The sequence below is a fragment of the Silene latifolia genome, chromosome Y, assembly GCF_048544455.1.
Source record: "Silene latifolia isolate original U9 population chromosome Y, ASM4854445v1, whole genome shotgun sequence".
Taxonomy (NCBI): domain Eukaryota; kingdom Viridiplantae; phylum Streptophyta; class Magnoliopsida; order Caryophyllales; family Caryophyllaceae; genus Silene; species Silene latifolia.
Window position 1 is genome coordinate 258,400,604 of NC_133538.1, and position 6,458 is coordinate 258,407,061.

The 6,458-nt window shown below is 40.4% G+C and overlaps 1 non-coding gene across 1 annotated transcript; it reads right to left on the minus strand.

Annotated features, from left to right (window-relative positions):
* Window positions 1–981: 981 nt before the first annotated feature.
* On the minus strand, window positions 982–1,088 carry LOC141634841 (small nucleolar RNA R71). Its single transcript, XR_012539560.1, has one exon. It is a non-coding gene; the product is annotated as a small nucleolar RNA R71 (small nucleolar RNA).
* Between the last annotated feature and the right edge of the window lie 5,370 nt (window positions 1,089–6,458).

Here is a 6,458-nt window from a genome sequence, read left to right on the forward strand (position 1 = left end):
ATCAATTGTTTACACCCCTTATTCTATTCATCTTGCTAGTTTATTTTCATTGCTATTTTAGTTTAGTGACCTTCTACACCAACTCAATTTGTGACACCCCTAGACACTACTAGTTACAATAGAATTCTCATTTCAATACCCGTCCCTTGGGATCCGACCTTTACTTGCCTCTTTACTAATTGTAGAGTTGTTTGTGAAGTATAAATTGTGTTTTGTATCGACCATTGACCAACGACCACATATACTTAATTGTGAACACGAAATGGCCTCGATCAAAAATGGCGCCGTTCGGGACGGTGTTTAATTGATTCAAGATTTCTTTTATTGTTATTAGTTGTGTCTTTTTCACCTTGGGGAAGTAAAACTCCTCAAGGCTTGTTCTAATTGTTTTCGAGTTGTTTGATATTTTGCATGTCTAGAAGGTCACAAGGTGATTTGTTACCTTTTGACCGTGAAATCGAAAGAACCTTGACGAATAATAGGAGACTTGTTAGGAGGAATTTGAGAGGTGTTGGTGAAGTTGTTCAACCCACTAGTGAGTTTGTCAATCCTTTCGCAATAGAAGGAGAAGAAAACCCATTACACAATATCCCACAAAATCCACCTACAATGCCTAAATTCTCGTCACACTCTATACCCACCGAGGAGAATCTACCAAATGGTACTCCTACACCGCAACATCTCACCGGTAATTTTATTGCCAAGTCCGCCTTCATCCAACTAGTTGAGAGGAGCCAATTCGGGGGAATGCCTAGTGAGGACCCTCATTCTCATATGGAAACCTTTTGCGATTATTGTGATGCTATCTCTCAAACGGGCGTGACTCAAGACCAAATAAGATGGGTCTTATTTCCTTTTTCGTTAATCGGCACCTCAAAGCAATGGTTGAAGGGCCTTGATAAGGCCACCCTTGGAATAGATTCTTGGAAGAAGTTAGCTCTAGCTTTCTACAAAAAATTCTACCCACCGGAAAAGACTAACATGCTAAGAGCTCAAATTACGGGTTTTAAGGAAAGGGATGAAGAATCTTTGTATGAAGCTTGGGAGCGGTTCAAAGGTATTTGTCGCTCATGTCCTCACCATGGACTTAGCGAATGGTTTTTAGTGCAACAATTTTGGAATGGTTTATATGAAGATTCTAGGAACATTCTCAATATGGGATCAAATGGAATGTTCACCGAAGTTGATGACAATCAAACATGGAACAAGATTGAGGAAATGGCGGTCCATAATTCACAATATAGTAGACCTCGCAAGGCTACTAGAGGAGGAAAGCATGAAGTGGACTCCGTTACTCAATTGGGTGCTCAACTTAGTGCTCACATTGACACAATTAACTTGAAGTTTGAACAAGCTATGGCTAGACTTGAGGAAAACTCAAAAACATCAAAGCATCATGTCAATGCCATGACGGCATCCTCATCAATCCCAAGTGGGATATGTGAGAATTGTGGAACTTTGGGACATGACCCAAGTGAGTGTAGGGGAACAACCGAACAAGTGAATGCTTTCCAAGCTTACAAAAGTGGTACCCCTTATTCAAATTTTTACAATGAAAACACCAAGTTCCATCCAAATCTCTCATACAAAAGCCAAAATGTTCAAAACCCTCAAACAACATACACTCCACCACCCATGAGGAACCAAAATCAAAGACCCTTTTACAATCAAAACCAAGATTACCAAAATCAAAGTCCATACAATCACCAAAATGACCAAGGTTTTGATGTCCAAAAAGCGGTCCTCCAAATGCAAAAGAAGCAACAAGAATTTTTCACTCAAATGCAAAAAGATAGCCAAGCAAAAGACACCACCATCAACAACATTCTAGCTCATACCAAGATGTTGGAAACACAATTGACTCAACTAGCATCTTCAAGCTCACAAAGACAAAAGGGGCAATTACCACCTCAAAGTAATCCCCCTAGACATGAAACGGTTAGTGCCATTCACTTGAGAAGTGGTACAAGATATGAAGCACCGAAGGAGCAAGTTGAGGATGAAGTTGTGAAAGCTAGTGAAAAGGAAGAAATTGTGCAAAGCCCCAAAGAAGGGGAATCATCAAAAGAAGAAAGTTCAAAGAAAAATGAAGACAAAGCCAAAGAAAAGGAGCCCATTGTGATTAGACTTCCTTTTCCAAGTCGTCAAGCCAAGCCCAAATTTGATGATCAACTTGGAAAGTTCATGGAGATTGTGAAGAACTTAGAAGTCTCAATTCCTTTCACGGAATTAATCAATCACGTACCGGCCTATGCAAAGTACATGAAAGATATCCTCACAAAGAAGAAGTCGATCCAGAAACTTGAGACTATCGCCTTCACTAAGGTGAGTAGTGCAATACTTCAAGGAAGTTCACCTCCAAAGTTAAAGGATCCGGGAAGCTTCTCAATACCGTGTACCATTGGCGACACGACGATCAACAAAGCCTTATGTGATCTAGGGGCTAGTGTGAGTGTCATGCCGTACTCGGTGAGTAAAAGGTTGGGAATGGGAGAGCTTAAATGCACCAATATCACACTTCAAATGGCCGATAGATCGACGAAGACACCATTAGGGATATGGGAAGATGTCCCCGTGCGAATTGGGAAGTTTTTCATCCCGGTGGACTTTGTCATTGTTGATATGGAGGAAGATTCCAACATTCCAATCATCTTAGGAAGACCTTTCCTACACACCGCGGGTGCGGTGATTGATGTGAAACATGGAGAGCTCACTCTAGAAGTGGGAGATGAAAGCATAACTTTTAATCTTGACAAGACCATGAGAGCTCCTCGTTTGCATGAGCCATGTTTCATGATTGATCATTATAGCCGAAAAGATGAAAGGAAGAAATCGGAACTCCAATGGAGGAAGAAAATTGAAGATGCTCCATTCAAAGAGCAAGTGAATTGTAACAAGGAGAGCTTGCAAAGCTCATCAAAATCAACCAAGGAAGAAGAAGATGGCCTCATTGGCCAAGAAAAGAAATTGGGAGAGTTGTCTTCATCTAAGCAAGAGATTTTCAATGATCAACTCAATGAAGTTTGTGGTCTTTGGGACGACGAATTTGAAGGGATCTTTAATCCCTACATTGGGCATGCCATCGATCATGATCAACAACAAGGGCCACGGTCTATTGAGGACCTCTACCATAACAATGAACAAGCTTTTGATTACTTCTTCAAGGTGTTGAGCAACATCAACAACACCTTGAACATGCCCCCTTGACATCTCATCAAGAATGAGAGTTTGGTGGAGTCCTCCCTAAACCACCACTTGTAAATATTTCTAACTCCCTAACTTACATTTCAATTCTTGTATTGCATTTTTTTTGTCATTTTTGGATTTTTATTTACTTTGATCAAAATAATTGTCATGTAAGAGAGAAGTGAGGGAGGGACTAACGATTTCAATTGATGTAGTGTGGGGATGGGAATTGCCTAGGCTATTCATGCCTTAGTAGTGCCCCCACAATGAAGAACACAAGAAATGAAGAAGAATGGAAGAATGGTAAAGGGAAATGCATTGTGCACGAATGAAGTGATTAGGGTACAAAGGACGAGAATCCGAGCGGATTCCTAAAAATCCGCCCGTCTTCAACAATCCGAGCGTCCCCGACCAAAAGACGCCCGTCTGAGCCTGAGCTGAAATTGAAAATTTCTTGACTGTTAAAGAATCCGAGCGGATTTCTGGGGAAGACGCCCGTCTCACAGAATCCGTCCGTCTTGTGAACAAGACGCCCGTATTTGCAGCTGAAGAAAACAAAGAAATTTCTCTGGACTGAAATCCGTCCGTCCTGCAGCAAATCCGCCCGTCCGTACACAGAAGAATCCGAGCGGATTCCCCAGAATCCGCCCGTCTTTAGGCGAGCTTCTGAAAATTTTGAAGCTGCAGAATCCGCACGGATTGTGCCTAATCCGCACGGATTGCCCCTGCGTTTTCGAAAATTTCGACTCTTTTAAATACCCTCCCACCTTCATTCCTTCAATCATTCATTCATAAATACTACCCTAAACATCAAAACCCTCATCCTCTCCATCACAAAAACAAAAACCCTCAACAAAATCCACCAAAATCAAATCAAACCATCCTTCAAACAACAAATCAATCACTCCATCTTCAATAAAAATCAAAACCAAGAACAAAATCTTCAACCTTTGAGTCGATTTTTGTTTTCATAAAGGCAAAGCCTTTCACCTTCAAATCGATTTGGGCATTCTACAAATTGAAGATTTTTGATTCTTTTCTTGGTTAGTTCATCAAATGGCAAGGACAAAGGGTGCAACAAAGGCACCAAAGGCAAAGGCTCTCTCTCAAAGGCAAAAAGCTCTCCAAACAAAGAAAGCTTTGGCAATGGTGGTATCAACACCAAATTTGGAAGTGCAACAACAACAACAACAAACTTCTATGGGAGCATCACCTTCTACTCCGGTAATCGATCAACTCTTGCATTATCCGGAGGTAACTTTTATTTCCGATACCCATAGAAAGACATTTGCCAAGTTTGCTATGAAATCAATTCAATCCACCAAATTCATATGTAAAGATGCTTTGGAGAAATTGGGTGTTCTTGAACAAACAAAAGCCTTTTTCAATGCCATGGGTTTGAAGAAATTGTTTGAAACAAAGGAATTGACATACCCTTCCCTTGTCTTGGAATTCTTAAGTTCTTTAAAAGTCACCAAAGTTGAGAATAGGGAAAATCTTGAGTTTCGTCTAGCTAACATTAGTAGACGCATTACCTTTAAGGAATTGGGTGAAATTTTGGGTCTTAGCGATGAATCGAGATATTTTAAGCATTATGGAAAGTATGACCCCGAGCCTCTTTGGGAGGCAATCTCCGGGAAGAAATTTGATGATTTTCATGCTTGTCGTGCTCTTTTGGTCCATCATCCGGGCATAAGAGTATGGCACAAAGTTGTGGGAAATACCATAATTGCTAGGAAAGACACCAATCATTTCACAAGACTTGATTTTATTCTCCTTGAATCGGCTTTGAATATCGGAAGAATCCATACCAAGCCTTTCAATTCTTTGAGGCTATTGGTTGATAGATGGCTCCATGTTAATAGTGGGAAGAAGGGTACAACCGTTATTGTTAATGGCGGCCTAGTCACGGTCCTAGCCAAGCACTTTGATCCTAATTTCAATAAGGATAGCAAGTACAAGGCAAAGGAAGGTGGCCATCTTATTGATATGCCTATCATGATTAACAAGTTCAAGTGGGTTGCTCAAAACCCCCTTGACACCAAGTGTGGATGGCTTACTAGTGAGGCTCGATCATTCACTTTACCCGCAAAGATTTGTCGTCTAAGTGTCCACCGGACCAACTATCTACTTCCCCTATCCGAAGAAGCCGAGTACATCATTCAACAACAAAAGGGTGATCATGAAACTCCCTCCTCTTCCATTGTTATACCGCCTTACCCCTTTGTGTATGAAGAGTTCAAACCGCAAGGAGTTGAAATTGGGAAAGACTATGTCACTCTTCTTATCCAAGCCATGCACAAGCAAGCTTATGAAGATCGGAAGAATGCTTATTTGGCTCAATATCCTCCCCTCTTACATTTAGCTAGGCAAGGACTCCTTGATCCATCTTGTCCTTTGCCTAGTTGGGCGGATAAAGAAGCCTTGTTTCCGGGTGCATCTAGGGACGTGGTGGAAGACAATGAGGTTGTTGGAAATGGTGAAGAAATTGATGATAATATTGAGGAAGAAGCAAGTGGAGATGGAGAAAGAGATGGTGAAGATGATGATGAGCAAGATAATGAAGAAAGTGATGAAGAAAGTGCCAAGGAAAGTGGCAATGTGACCACTTCTTATGAGGGAAGTGATGATGATGATAGCATGATGGAAGACTAGCCTTGGAGACTCCTACACTCCCATGGTTTGTCTATATCTCTTTGTATTTTATTTCATTTTGATCATTGTTGGTTTAGTCCTAGCAACATCAAAGGACTCACACCTCGGTACCATTGAGGTGTTCTTTATTGTTCCCATTTGTAAAATCCAAAATAACAATCTAGTTTCATGCATAGCATAGTGTGTGCATGAACTATACCCATCCTTGACATTAGCAATAGTGTCTTATTTGGTTTGGGGAAGTTAATGCATACACAACGGGAGGTAATCTAAATTATCCTCTCCGTCATAACAAAAACCATGCATCATGTAGTATAGCTTAGTGTAGAATTGCATTTAGTATAGAAATCATGCATCATCTTTGCATAATTTCCATCATTTTGGCCATTGAGGACAATGCCCATATTAGTGTGGGGATGGGAATCCTAACACTTAACTTTTATTCAAAAAACCCATAAAAATTGAAAAATTTCAAAAATCATAAAAATTGAAAAAATTGAAAAACCAAAAACAAGTTCATTTCCTTTGTATATATTGTCTTGTATATATTGTGTTTGTTTATCCTTGTTTACTTTGATTGACTACGCCACATCCGAGACATGAGGATATTGAAGACC